At 37.9% G+C, this 13,712-nt stretch overlaps 1 long non-coding RNA gene across 5 annotated transcripts in view; it reads right to left on the bottom strand.

Annotated features, from left to right (window-relative positions):
* Nucleotides 1-13,712, bottom strand: part of LOC108709818 — a 37,189-nt gene that overhangs the window by 15,757 nt on the left and 7,720 nt on the right. For 4 of the 5 annotated variants that reach the window (XR_005965899.1, XR_001934699.2, XR_005965897.1 and 1 more), the window contains 2 exons: nt 6,736-6,867; nt 4,819-4,886 (listed from right to left, as the gene is read on the bottom strand). This is a non-coding gene — a long non-coding RNA (uncharacterized LOC108709818). Of the gene's footprint in view, nt 1-4,818; nt 4,887-6,735; nt 6,868-9,973; nt 12,261-13,712 lie in introns of those variants that run through there. The other variant, XR_005965900.1, reaches the window with a different exon arrangement.

The following is a 13,712-nucleotide window of genomic DNA, read 5'->3' as shown; positions in this document are numbered from 1 at the left end:
GATTATTTATTTTCTCTTTCATAACTGCTAGTTTGGTGATCTAATAGCTGGCCCCAAAACTACCAGTTAAAAAGATCAGAGTCATATTATGGCTCCCGCTGCTGTAGAAAACATATATACTCTCTGCTTCACTAATACAAAGGGTATCCAAGTGGCTTTTATGATATTGAACTGAAGTCAGCTATTTCTCTGTAGATGCAGATGTATTCTGTTTTGCGGTGTCTTATTTGTCCCAGGTGCTTAAACATAGTAAAAAACAAAAATAAAGAATGGAAAATGCCAAAGTCCTTTATAAATGAACCACACCAAAATGAAAGGAATCTGAATCAATTGTGTTAAACAGTAGGGCATGTAGAGAAACAGCGCTAATGGAAATATATATTCAACAAAGATAATTGTTTACACCCCAAAAAGAAAACATACTTCAAATAGTCAGCATATTTGCAACCATTGCCATTTCCTGTATGCACAAAAATCTATATATTTTTCACCCTAAATTCCACAGTATGCGCTAGGAAATTAACCTCTCCATCCACTAAGTGCTTGAATATGATTAGAACTGGCCATAAACAGGCTGATCCACTGGTGTGCTTACCGGACAAGCAGGTGTTTGCCCAATTTGGTCACCCACATGGTCAAATATGGACAAACATTGACAACAATTAGATCACATGGAGGCCACTGCCATGTGATCCTTTCTTAGTAGTTCTCTGATTAGAACTATATGTATAACACAATTGCAATGCAAGCAGCAGTGTTCATTGGAATCATGCTGGGCAAGGGAAAGGGCAAAATAAATTTGACTTTAACTCAATCTATATCCCATTTGCAGAGACGCCATCAGGGGGGTGCTTTAATTGTTGACTAATATTTTGGGCCCCTTGGATGGGAGAAACCTGCTAACTCCCTAGTGTGGGGTCCAACAATCGCTGATTATAGCCTTGCTTGGTTTTTTTACCATCACCAATATGGCATGAATGTGTCCAGGGTGGAACTATAAACATAGCAGATTCTGTAACTACTGGGAACCTCAGGAAACGTTATAGGGGGCCTAGCGGGGCAATAAATAGTAGGGTGTTCCTTCAAATGATGTGGGGGCAAAGTAATTTATTTATACACGCTGATGTCTCCCACTTTCCCCTACAAGTTGATTTGCCTCAAAATATGCTGGAGATCATACTTACCAGAATTCCTAGACCAATTTTTGGTGATTATGGCTATGGCTGAAGACCATCTGACACACTCCCAAATCAACCCTATCCTACATCTGTAAGATCCACACTTGCCACATCATTCTGATCTCTCATGGGTAAAAACAGGGCTGTTGACAGGATAGAGTAGGAAGGGCAGATGATACAGAGACTAATTTACAGATTGCACAGGGAGAGTACATTTATTCTGTATCCCCCCCCCCACAGTGGATATACACAGTTGCTAGTAAAGAAGTACACAAACTGGGTTTTCATTGTCCAACGGGTCACTGGAGAAGGTGTGAGAAGGTAGTGGCGTATAACACAGCTTGTGCACCAGGTGGGAAAGGTGAGGCTTGGAGCAATTTTGCCCATCTAGTGCAAGACTCCTGTTCAATCTGCATAGTATATAAATACCTCATGCGCCAGCCACCTGCTGGCTGCCAAAACAAGGCACAACACTTGTGTAGCTGTGCCCTTAAATTGCAGGAAAACACATTCTATCTATTTCTCCTACAATTAAAAAAAAAAAAAACCTTGACATATTTTGTGTGTTTTCCGCAAAAGTATGAACCCCATCTGCTATAATACTTCTCTTTTTTTATTCCTAGCTATTTGACTCCAGTCATGTCTATGTACATCATAAATGATAGGGAATACCCAACTGCCACTGTGGCCTGGGGGTTAAACTGTCCACTGGTGATCACAATGAAGTGATGAGCAATGTCAATACATATTTTTGAAAAATAGTCATCTTCAAACAGTTTCAGGGGCCCTAAAATTACATGTGGGTGACAATACTAGTACTGGCACATGTACAATGTTGCATCTAGAATTAGTGGCCAGCAAACTTCTGTTGCATTGTGCATCACCATGGAAGGGCCCTTTATGCAGGTGTTAAACCTCTAAAACCGTGCTGCACAAATACTCTGAAAATCATTTATAACTAGAATTCTTTTTAATGAGAGAATGTTTTCGTTTCAGTAACAATTTTGTGTACTTGGATTCAATGGGATACAATCATCCAAAAAGTTACCCTTTTAAAAATTTAATTTTTAGATAGTAGGCCTCTTTACAAAAACTGGGGCAAGACACAAAGTGTTTTGACCTATACACACTGTTTTGCCCAACATACAATTCTTTGTGAAAGCAGAGAGTTGTGCCTCACTCTGTTGCACTCCCCCCCCCATGGATATAAAGGAAGCCAGGAACAGCCGCGGTCATATGCTCTACCCATGCAGTAACCTCAATGTAATAGTGTTCTTGTGTAATGGAGAGACGGTCTGTGCACATAGATGAAAACCATTCATTTGCTTTCTTTTCATTATGCTGTTACTATCAGCTGCTTATTCTGGACATGAGAAAAGGAAATACACAAACGCTTGTTAATTATCTTCTACCCCTACTGGCCAAGCAATCGGGGTGCCACCCAGCCAGTGTTTGTGTGGCCTTGACAATAGAAGGTTTCCAGGGCAGGTATTAAAATTTTCTTTCCAGCAAATTTAAGCACCTCCAACTGGCCTGCCCAATTATGCTCCACCTCAATCCAGTTCCTGATAATTCTGCCTATCCTTACCCAATTTACATCACCACCCTGTGCCACTCTTAGTTTTATGCAAAGGCAGCAACCCTGCTGACCAGTGCCACACACCAACAGTGGTAAGTGCCTAAATCCAGAGGTTTAAAAAATAGTGGTGAACACAACTTTCCCTTGTTTCCTAAATCCCAAAGTGCCAATATTCTTGAATTAAAGATCTATTTTTTTTTTTAGATAAAGTGATGCTATAATGTTCAGAACGAAATCTGCTTTAACCCCTGCTGCTGCCAAATCAGTCTTAGAGTATATTTTTCTACTTATAAATTGTAATTTAATTTTTTTTAAACAGTTTGAGCTTCCTGTAGATGTGAAACAATGAATGTTACATACAGAACATACCATTTTAACAAATAATCTTATTTAAAGTGTTTTCTTAAATAATAAAACTGGTTTTAATGGCTCTGTGCGGTTTCATTTCTGAAAGATTCAGAATGAAAGGCTTCTGTTTACATTTGTGTTTTTAGCTGCAAGAGGAATGTGTTGCTGCACACAGGGAAGACTTCTGACACAGGCCTTCTTGACTAAGGCTATGATCAACTCCACAATATCCACAGATTAGCTCCCATATAAAAACAGAAGGCAGAAAACAGAATTGCTTGGAGCCTGGGGGAACCAATTTCTGCGCTAGTAAATTCCAAGACACTAGCCTATAAGAGTACTTACAATTATACACTGCTGCCAGGGTCAGTTCTTGACCACGTGGCCGACTAATCTGGGGTTCTCTCATAAGGAGATTTTTTCCAGGAATGGAGCCAATAGACATCCTTTAGGGTAATAGCACACGGGGAGATAGACGCCCATCGACAAATCTTCTCTTCTGCGGGCGACTAATCTCCCCCAATGCCTTCCCGCCGGCAAGAATGTGAATCGCCTTCGGGATGGCATACATATTGCTTTGTTTTCCCAAGTTGGAGGAAACTTCAGGAATTCCAAAACGCTACGTATGCCATCCCGCCGGTGATACACATTCTTGATGGTGGGAAGGCATTTGGGGAGATTAGTCGGCCGCAGTAGAAAATACTTGTCGCTGGGAGACTAATTTCCCCATTTGCGACCACCCTCCACGACTAAATCTCCCCGAATCGCCCAGTGTGCCCCTACCCTTAAGGAAGGCATCAGCATAGGCAATGTATTAGACTCCCACACAAAAGTCAGTCATTTTTTGCACATCAGTCCCTATGTTACCCCACTAGTTTATGAGTCAGCCATCTCGGTTGTTACTGTTCAAAAGACAAGAAGATTTATTGGCAAAGTCAGCATTGCTTGGCTTCTGCAGTATTTCATCTTGAAGACATTTAGTTAAGATAAATAAAAAAACTCTGCATACAAAGGCCTTGGATTCAATAGTGAATAAGGATTGGCAAGCAAAGGCCAGGTATCAGTTGAGAAAGAGAATCATTAACTGGGTAACAATCATAAACGGTTAACTGTTAGCAAATACTACATATAGATAGCTGAAGGCTTGGTCCACTCCCTTTCATGGACTCACAGCCTTGGATACATTTTTAGGGTCTGACCACATGGGCAGATTCGGGGAGATTAATCGCCAGGCGACAAATCTCTTCTTCATGGCGACTAATCGCCCCAATCTGCCTTCCGCAGGCTAAAATGAAAATCGCCTGAGGGCAGGCACTCTGAGTGGTTTGTGTTCCGAAGTCACCCGTAATTGCCTCACTAGAATCTGCAATGTCTTTCTTAGTAGTTGTCTGACAACTGCAGGGGTTCTGCAAAGGAGAGCACCCTCCCTAATTTTAGTACATTTGCCCTAGCACTGAGCCTAGTAATTATGTTGGAATTATCTCCATTAAGCCCATGGCTGCTTAGAATGGTAATCTATGTAATTTACACAATCTTCTCTGTAAGTATCATACAGTTTTGCGCACATTTCTTAAATTGCATACAATTTTAACATACACTTGGTTATGAATAGTTAAGCAACAAACAGTTCAGATCATGTTAAGTGGGATTTTAAATACACATTCCAGTTTGGTAAGATTCTTTAAGAAAATATTGCCATTTTAGATTGCTTACCTTGAATCAACATTTAGGATGGTCTGTGTGTCCCCCTCAGAGATCACATGACCGGAAAATCTGCAGCTCTAAGTGTGGAAGCAAAAGACAGAACTTTGGCTGTTAATTGGCTCACGTGACCTAACATGTATGGTTCGTTGGGTGCACCGTGAATAGTAGGATCCTAGGGGGTCGGCCCTTATTTCTTAAAATGATGATTTTCTATTTAGGATTACCCAATGGCAAATATTCCTAAAAAGTATATTATGAAAATTGTTTATTTACATGATGCAGGGTTTTTACATAGGAGCAGTTTTATGCAGTATATTTTTTTTATAGAGACCTACATTGTCCAGTTATAGTTTTCCGTTAACAGTAATCTAGTATATCAAATATAATTTAAACACTACTCATATCAGTCGGTATTTGTTTGAAGCTCCAGTTTCAATCACATTATAAATGATGGTAAATTAAACCACTACCAGTTTTAGGAGCCCATATAAAGAATGGATAAGCCATTCCAGAATAGGATGGAGCAGCACTTCCAAAAGGTGTCTCTAGTTATCACAAAATCTGACTGATCAGCCTGCGGCATCCAGCTCCTGTACTACACTATATTATATAGTTATACACAGTCACTGCTAGTTATGTAAATCTGTTTCATATCGTCTACCTGGGTTACATATTAATCATTAGTCACTGTATTTATATTGCCTCTTCCATTAAAGCTGTAATGTCTGTTTGATAAGGGTTCCACAGCATTTTACAAAGTCATATCATATGACAGGATTATTTCTTAATATGTTCTATTACTCTTATATATTATAAAAGACATCCACTGTAATTATATTATGTATGTCTCTTATAAAGCCACTTGGTGAGTGTGTGAATTATTGTATGATGTACATAGGTGTCACAACATCCATGGTCCCTGGTGATATATATATATATATATATAGATAGATAGATAGATAGATAGATAGATAGATAGATAGATAGATAGATAGATAGATATAATGGAATTCCCATGAATTGGTGAGAGACATGGTTACAGAATGGTGGCCATTTGTTAATTAACAGAAGGACAACATTCTTTTAAATGATGATAGATCAAAATCTACTATAAAGTGAATTAAACAGAAGACCCAGTTAAAAAAAATAATCAAGTACAGAGACAAACTTCCTCTATTAACAACATATGGGCCAACTGTATTTACAGAGCATGAGCCTGTAGTATTCACAATGTGCCACAAGATGTCAGAATAAAAAAAAAAAAAAAATGTGTTGCTATAGTAGAATAATTTGTTTTCTTACACCAGTAAAGAAGAAATGTGAGGTGATATAATAAATGTGGCATGCCATGGGGTTGCTGTAATTCTGAATAGAATTCACATTTCTTTCCTAGAAGATTCATGAAATCACAGCTTGCATCTAACAGTCCCCTGTTTAAGGCTGGGGCATATATGGATTATCGCATAAACAAAAATATATTTTTGATTTGATTTCCAGTACATAGTTCATGCCTTTTAGAAGCACAACACATGTATGCTGGTTTGTGTATCTGCTTTCAATCTTGTTAAGGTGTAATAGTGTCTGCTTTGCCTTGGCATTGACTTTTAGTGCTCTGCCTACGTGACAGGTCTTCATTTGTTATGTAGTTGTTGCCTTATACGTGTCCTGTCCTCACAAACATTTCACGGTCATGTTCCACACTACTTGTGGTTCATTGTGTGCCCAAACAAAGACAAGTATTACTTGTTGTATACTTAGGTGGTTACAGAACAAGTATGGACACTGTTCAGAGCAGAGCAAATATCTTTGGAAGAATTGTCATATAAATTGCATTTATTCTTTGTACCTTGGAATGGTGGTTACAATTTCATAAATTAATTATTCTTTCATTTGAATGGAATAGGAAAGACTTGTAGTGTATTTTACCTGAGCAGGATGCTCTTATTTTTCTGGGCAAAGACCTAGTTGCAGGGCCATGCCCGGAGTCGTTGCAAAAGAGCCCAATTCTCACGGATTTACTTTCTTTCATCTTTGGCCTTCTGTTCTTCTCCCCTTTCTCTATATAACAGATGCAAATAAGTCATATTAGATTAACCGACAGGAAAATAAGAATGAAATACTGACTTGCGGAGTACCCATAATGCTGACTTTCTAAAGTGCTTCCGCCTTCTGTAATTTTCAAGGCTGCAGGAATTGTATTTATATGTTTTATACAATGCTACAATAGTCTGTTACTCTTTCAGTTTTTTTTTTTATTTTTGTAAGACGGATTTTTTTTTGTTTTGTTATCAACCTGCATCCAAAAAGTGCACTAAAATATTTATAGATATAATGTCCAATAACACTTTTTGAGTTGAACAAACATCAAAATAAAGTATGCATATTAGGATTTCCAACTGTCCATTTAGGAAAAGTATTCATACATGTTTAGGTTAACTAACCAAGATTAAGACACACATTAAAAATAAACGCTACACAGAACAAGATTTTTTTTTCCATAAACAAAAAGTGTAAATTTAATATGGAGGTATTTTGCCCAGTTTTTAACCAAAACTGGCAGCAAAAATTAAGAAAATGAAAGGCTACAATACATTCCACTAAATTGATTAATGGTTCTGATTACTTTTACCTTTCCATCCTCAAAAGGAAAACAAAGGAAAGGTCTAGCTATCGGTTACTTACACTCCAACTTGTGCCTTTAGTTGGACAAACAGAACACTAGGACTGATGCTGTATTTTTAGACACCAGTAGAGGGCAGTCACATCACTGCTTTTTTATACGGGTAGAGAAAATTACTTCGTCATCTCAAAAAACAAGACCTTGAAAAATCTAACTTTTGGGGAATCAGTGTTCATTCTGAATAATAGATTATGGCAAATTGGTGCTTCGTTATTCCAGGTCCAAGTATCAGTTTAACACCCAGTTATATTCATCTTAAAAAGTTTTTGAATTACATTAAGGGATTATTTATCAAAATCAGATTTTATCTAATTTTCTGAAATATACTCCTACCAAATCCGCACGGGTTATTTCCCCTTATTTGTCAATACATTTAATAAATAACCTTCTAGTGCCGGGGAAAAAAAAAACGTATGAAAATTTGAATCGTACAAATTTTTTCGGATTTTTGCCCAAACACCAAAAAATCTTCGGATTTTTGCACTCAACCCAGCAGAGATCAGGATATCTTGGGGACGTCTCCCATTGACATATACAACCTTAGCAGGTCCGAGATGTCAGATTTTTGGATTCGGAAGTTGTCCATCCTCTGGGTATAATAAATCTTGAAAAAATTCAATATTTTTTTTTTTCACTAAAATTTTGGATTCTGTAGTAAAAAAAAAAAAAAAAATTTGAATATTTCGAGTTTTTGGCATTCGGACTTTAATAAATAACCCCCTATATAGCAATGTTAAGAAAATAAATATTATTTTCACTTTAAAAAAAAAAAAAAAAAAAAAAAAAAAAAGGGAATAGTACATAGGTAATTCTCAGGCATGAACCATGTTTTCATGCATGATTGTGTGTTTTGAGGTGATATAACCATGTTTCTCTCCAATCACTAATTTGCTACTTCCTGATCCTGACAGTTTTGTTGCCGTGACTTTTTCCTAGGAAACCGCTTGAGAAGTAAACCCAAACAGTTTTTTTCACCACTTCTCTTCCTGCCCCCTCGGACTACAGTCATATCCATTAAATCAGAGCTTTCTTCCCCTTTTATAGAAAATACATACAAAACACAAGGCATGTAAACTGGGTTTTTTTCAATTGCTGAAACCTGTAGCATGGAGATGGGATACTGCTGCGCTTTCCCCATAGAAACTCATTGTCCCTCAGTTTCCCATTATATTATTGGATAGCACTGCAGAATACCATTGTATTATCATAGGAAACCCTTGCCTTCTAAATACTGGAATTGCAAAAACAAAAAAAAACCTTTAAACAAGAAAGAGAAAACCTTAAAGTTCATCAGAAAAGCAGATTTTTCCTGAGCTTTGGTGGGAAGTTGAAAAGGCAAATACAGTGATGTTCAATCTCTTCCAAATACACAAATTTGATGAAGTCATGTTGCGGATATAAAAAGTATGTTTCACCTTGGCCTAATATTATGGATTAGCAGGTCTGGGTAGTTACATTTACTGGGTGCTTGTAGAATGATCATGTCGAGGGAAGTTCCCTAGCATCAAAGAAGATGAATTATGATATACAATAAGCTATGACAGAGACAGATATAATGAACTGCTTTAACTCACAAGCCATTCCTGCATCTAATTCCTGCCCGGGTTCAGTGTGTTAGCCCACCTAGCTTCTTCTACTAGCACCTCAAAAATTTAAAAAAAAAACGTTACTACCATTTATAATTTAAGGAAATGTCATTCTGTATCTAGTATTTCTTTTGTAAATAAAGAATAAACTATACAACATGAAACCTTATGATTGGTTGCTCCAACCAGTTAGGTAACATGCTGCCCAAGTGCTCTTCCTTTTCCTTTGAATTCTTGGAATTACATGATAAATGCTCCAAGTTCCTTCTGCCACCCCACCCCCCAACCTCTTCATTTAGTAACTGCCTGAAACATTCCTTGGTCAGTTTAAAAGGCAATAATGTTAATCCATCCTAAATTAGGACATCCCCTCCCCACCTTCCTCAGGCACACACACACCCGTGGGCACCACTCAAAACAAAGACAGGAGACTGAGGTCAGGCCACCCTCCCCCTCCAGTAGGAAGTCCAGTTACTGGGTGGCTTGTAGAAAGACATTTGTTTACCAACAGAGACACTGCTATGTTTGTGTTTGTATTGGTGTCTTGAGTAAAAATGAACTACTTATGGCCATAAACTGTGCTATGTGCACTCTGCTACCAACGTTACTGTCGCTAACCCCTTTGAAATCTGACCCATCAAAACAACTACCTGTATTAAAGCACTAATTGGATTATTAGCATTTGGGAACCACTTAGTATCATACACTAATAAAATTCTGTGAAAATGTACTAGTTTAATATACACACGGGTAGACGCTCCATTATACAAGAAGCTCTGAATTACAGGAAAGGCATCACCCATAGACTCACATTTTTATCAAATGATTCAAATTTTTACAAACAATTTCCTTTGCAATTCCTCTTTAATAATAATAATAAAAAAAAAAAAAAAAGTACCTTGTACTTCATCCAAACGAATGTATAATTAATCTTTATTGAGGCAAAATAATCCTATTGGGTTTAATTCATGGGCGTCTGCTTTTCTCTGGAACTCTCTGCCTCGAGCTGTCAGACTTTCTCCTTCTTTCCAAACGCTCCTTAAAGACCCTCCTGTTTAAACAAGCTTATTCAATTTACCTTAATCAATCATTGCTGTATCATGAATCACAAAATTGTTTCTAAAATCCTAATGTCTCAATTGTACCCAAACCTTTAGTTTGTAAACTCTCATGTGTAGGGCCCTCTAATCCGATTGTACTCGTTTGTTATTCACCATTTGCTCCCCATTATGAATGAAGGTAAAGCACTGCGTAACTTGGCATATAAATAAATGATGATCATAATGGTGATCCAAATTATGGAAAAGATAAAGACACCCATAAATAGAACACAAGTATTGGAATGGTTTTGGTTTATTATTTAAGTCTTTGCTCAGTATTATTGGGCTACTCTTATAATGGATGTGCAACCATCAGTCCCAACAACTACTTCTTTCCACTAAAAAAAAAAAAGAACACTCCTTTTAGTCTTTGTTATGATCATCAGACAGCCAAACCAGCAAAACAAGACAAAGTCCAAAAACACATTCCGACTGTTGGTAACAAGTGATCTTTCTTGAGGTTTTTAGGACACTTGTCCTTAGGCTTGTTAGTTCTGTGTTTATGGAACTTCTAAATCACAAAAAAATGATATTGGCTTTAGGCAATATAGAACATTTGTGTGGATTTCTAGGTTAATGTGATGAACATGGTAAAACGGGTGCTGATAAAAGTATTTTTTGCTGAGAATAAATATCTAATTCTGCCAATTTGGGGAGATGCTTCAACATTGGGCATGAAATAATATTGAAGACGACCATTAAAACGTTGACAATGCATCAGGCTCGCAATAAAATATAGGGCATTAATTTAGGGCATTTTTCGCCCTTTGTGGAGCTACATTTTAGGGACATGCTGAATATGGTCTAACCACTGGCTGGCTTGTAATGCTTATTCTTGCAATGTGTTGATTGCACATATCACTCCCTCCCCCATGTCAGCAAACTGAATAAACTGCTTTTGAGGTCGCTCTGTCAGTAAAAGGAACTACCTGGAATTTCCATTGCTTCCTCCATTACATTCCAGGTCCTGGGAATTCCTGTCTTTCTGCGATTAGCATCACACCAGCAGCAATTAGATACAGTAGAAAGAGCTACTGGCAGACACATGTCAATAAATACACTTACTCCATATTCAGTATCATCTCAATTGACTGAGTGAAGGAACCACAACAAACTAGGTTTTCATCTGCAAATGAACTGAGCCAAGTGCCTGAAACCCATGGACATCTTTACTCACTGTAAAAGCCTACAGTTCCTGGAATCTCCCAGACCCACACCTCTTATCTTGGTAATGTGCTTGTTTTTCACTTGCAAATTATTTGGGAAAGCACTATTCAATCACTACACACATCTAAAAGGATTCTAAAAAATACAATCTGCTTTTTTGTTTTTATTTATTACCATAACAAAGAGGTCATGCAGTGCTACATATAATTTGCACTGGAATGGTATTCAGTGTTGGCTATACATAGACTCCATGTGAACAAATGTCTAATGGTTTGTGAGTAGTGTTGCCACCCGGCCGGTATTTTTTAAAACACCAGCCAAGGCCGGGGCCGGTATTACAAATTTACCGGCAATGTAGCTGCCGGTAAATTTGTAATACACCTAAAAAAAGCCCGTGGCCTGCCCCCAGCCTGCTCCAAACTTACCTTTTTCCTGGGTTTCATGCCAAATTCACGTGTATGGCTCTGCCCCCTTTGACGCCACAACCCGGTCAGCCAATAGCGCGTCACGGCCCTGCCCTTTTAACACCGCCCCCTCCACCTGCCGGTATAGATTATTTTAAAAGGTGGCAACCCTATTTGTGAGTGGAATCCAGGAAAAACTCAATCAAATTGAGTTGATCAGCCAGTATGATTTTTTTTGGAGTTGATGACCCAATCCTGTTGTAAACACCAGATCTTTTATAACCAGAGTAAACCGGCTGTTAACCCAAAATCTGTATCTCAGGTGTGGGATCCATTATCCAGAATGCTCCAAATTACTGGAGTCCACTTTAATCAAATACATCAGATCAAGAATTATTTTGTTTTCCTCTGCAATAATAAGAGTACATTAGTCTTGACCCAGAGATATAATTAATCCTTATTAGAGGCAAAACAACCCTGTTGTGTTTATTTCATATTTAAAGGGGACCCGTCACCCAAAAAAAATATTCAAAATCCTATTTTATCACATTAGTCATGCAAAATGAACTTTAATTACACTATATAAATTATTTGAATCTTGTTTCCTTCAGTCTGGGAATTCAAAATGATAGCAAGCAGGCAGGAGCCATTTTGTGGACACTGTTTTTAAGGAAAGCCTTGTATCATCTCAGAATCTTGTTTGTCCACCAGAATTGGGGACCTGATGTCCATTTCCATGCACTGGCTAAACAATTAAATGTTAAAGAGAACGGAGATATGTGGGGAGAGCAGTGACATCTAAGAAGTGCTGAATTGAAAGTGAAAGTAATTGTCTGCCCTGCCTCTATGCCACGGGCATAGAGGAGGGGCAGACAATATTTGATTGACAGCTGAGATGTTTAAATGAGCTTACAGCAGCTATGAATGCTTTAATAAAAAATAGAAATTGGATTTCATGTTTAATTTGAAAAGGACTTTTATTATACAGATTTTTGTGTCTGGGTGACGGGTCCACTTTAAGTGATTTTAGCAGACAATGTATGGAGATACAATTACAGAAAGATCCCCTTTTCCAGAAAACATCAGGTCCGAGCATTCTGAATAAAAGGCCCCATTCCTGTACTGTGTTGTCCAATCATTCTAAGCAACTTTCCATTATTAGTTAAAGTATTTTAATGGCTTTAACCCTGTATCTGCTGGTTCTGAATATTTAAACAATGTACATTTTTAATCATTAGGCAAAATGGAAGTGCTTGGGGGTTCAGAAGTTTAAGGACTGATGAGCAATTTCAATATATTGAAGATTTGGTGCCCCAAATATGATTTAGCTTTGGGGCTTAAACTACGGGTTAATGGACTCCATATCTTGAGTCCCTCTGAGAACAGAATAAAGAAGAATGTTTTATGTTCACGTGCCAAAAAAAAGATTTCTCAACCAATGCCTATCAGTTGTTTCACAAACCCACTGGCCCCACATTAAGTTTTGTAATGTTCCTTAAAAGTTGAACAAGTTAATTTCTCCCCCCATCCCATGACACTACCTAGCATATGGAAGCCCTGGGCAAGTATTTATCTCATTTCAATGTATTCTAATTCCTTTTGTTTTAATTTGCATCAAGCTCCCAGAAAGAGCTTTTGTGCAAAGCTCTCCTTATCCATCGACTATTGTTTGCAACACCTGTTATGTTAACTTCCATTTACAGTTCCAAAAAGGGCATAAACTCTTAAATCAGTAGTGTAGAGCGAGGAGATGACTTGCAATGCTAAACTAGTGATAAGTTCATGGAAAGATGTTGGCAAAGCCTATAGATTCTGGGGACACTCGAGGTACTTGGTAATAATGCAAGTGTAAAAATGGTGAGTTTGAATTAAAGCCATTAGCGGCCTATTGAGAAAATCAAGGTTTGTATGTACTCTTAGAGCAGTGATCCCCAACCAGTAGCTCATGAGCGACATGTTGCTCTCC

Source organism: Xenopus laevis, chromosome 2S, assembly GCF_017654675.1.
Source record: "Xenopus laevis strain J_2021 chromosome 2S, Xenopus_laevis_v10.1, whole genome shotgun sequence".
Taxonomy (NCBI): domain Eukaryota; kingdom Metazoa; phylum Chordata; class Amphibia; order Anura; family Pipidae; genus Xenopus; species Xenopus laevis.
Note: the sequence above shows the minus strand (reverse complement) of the source record. Positions and strands in the feature narration are given on the sequence as shown.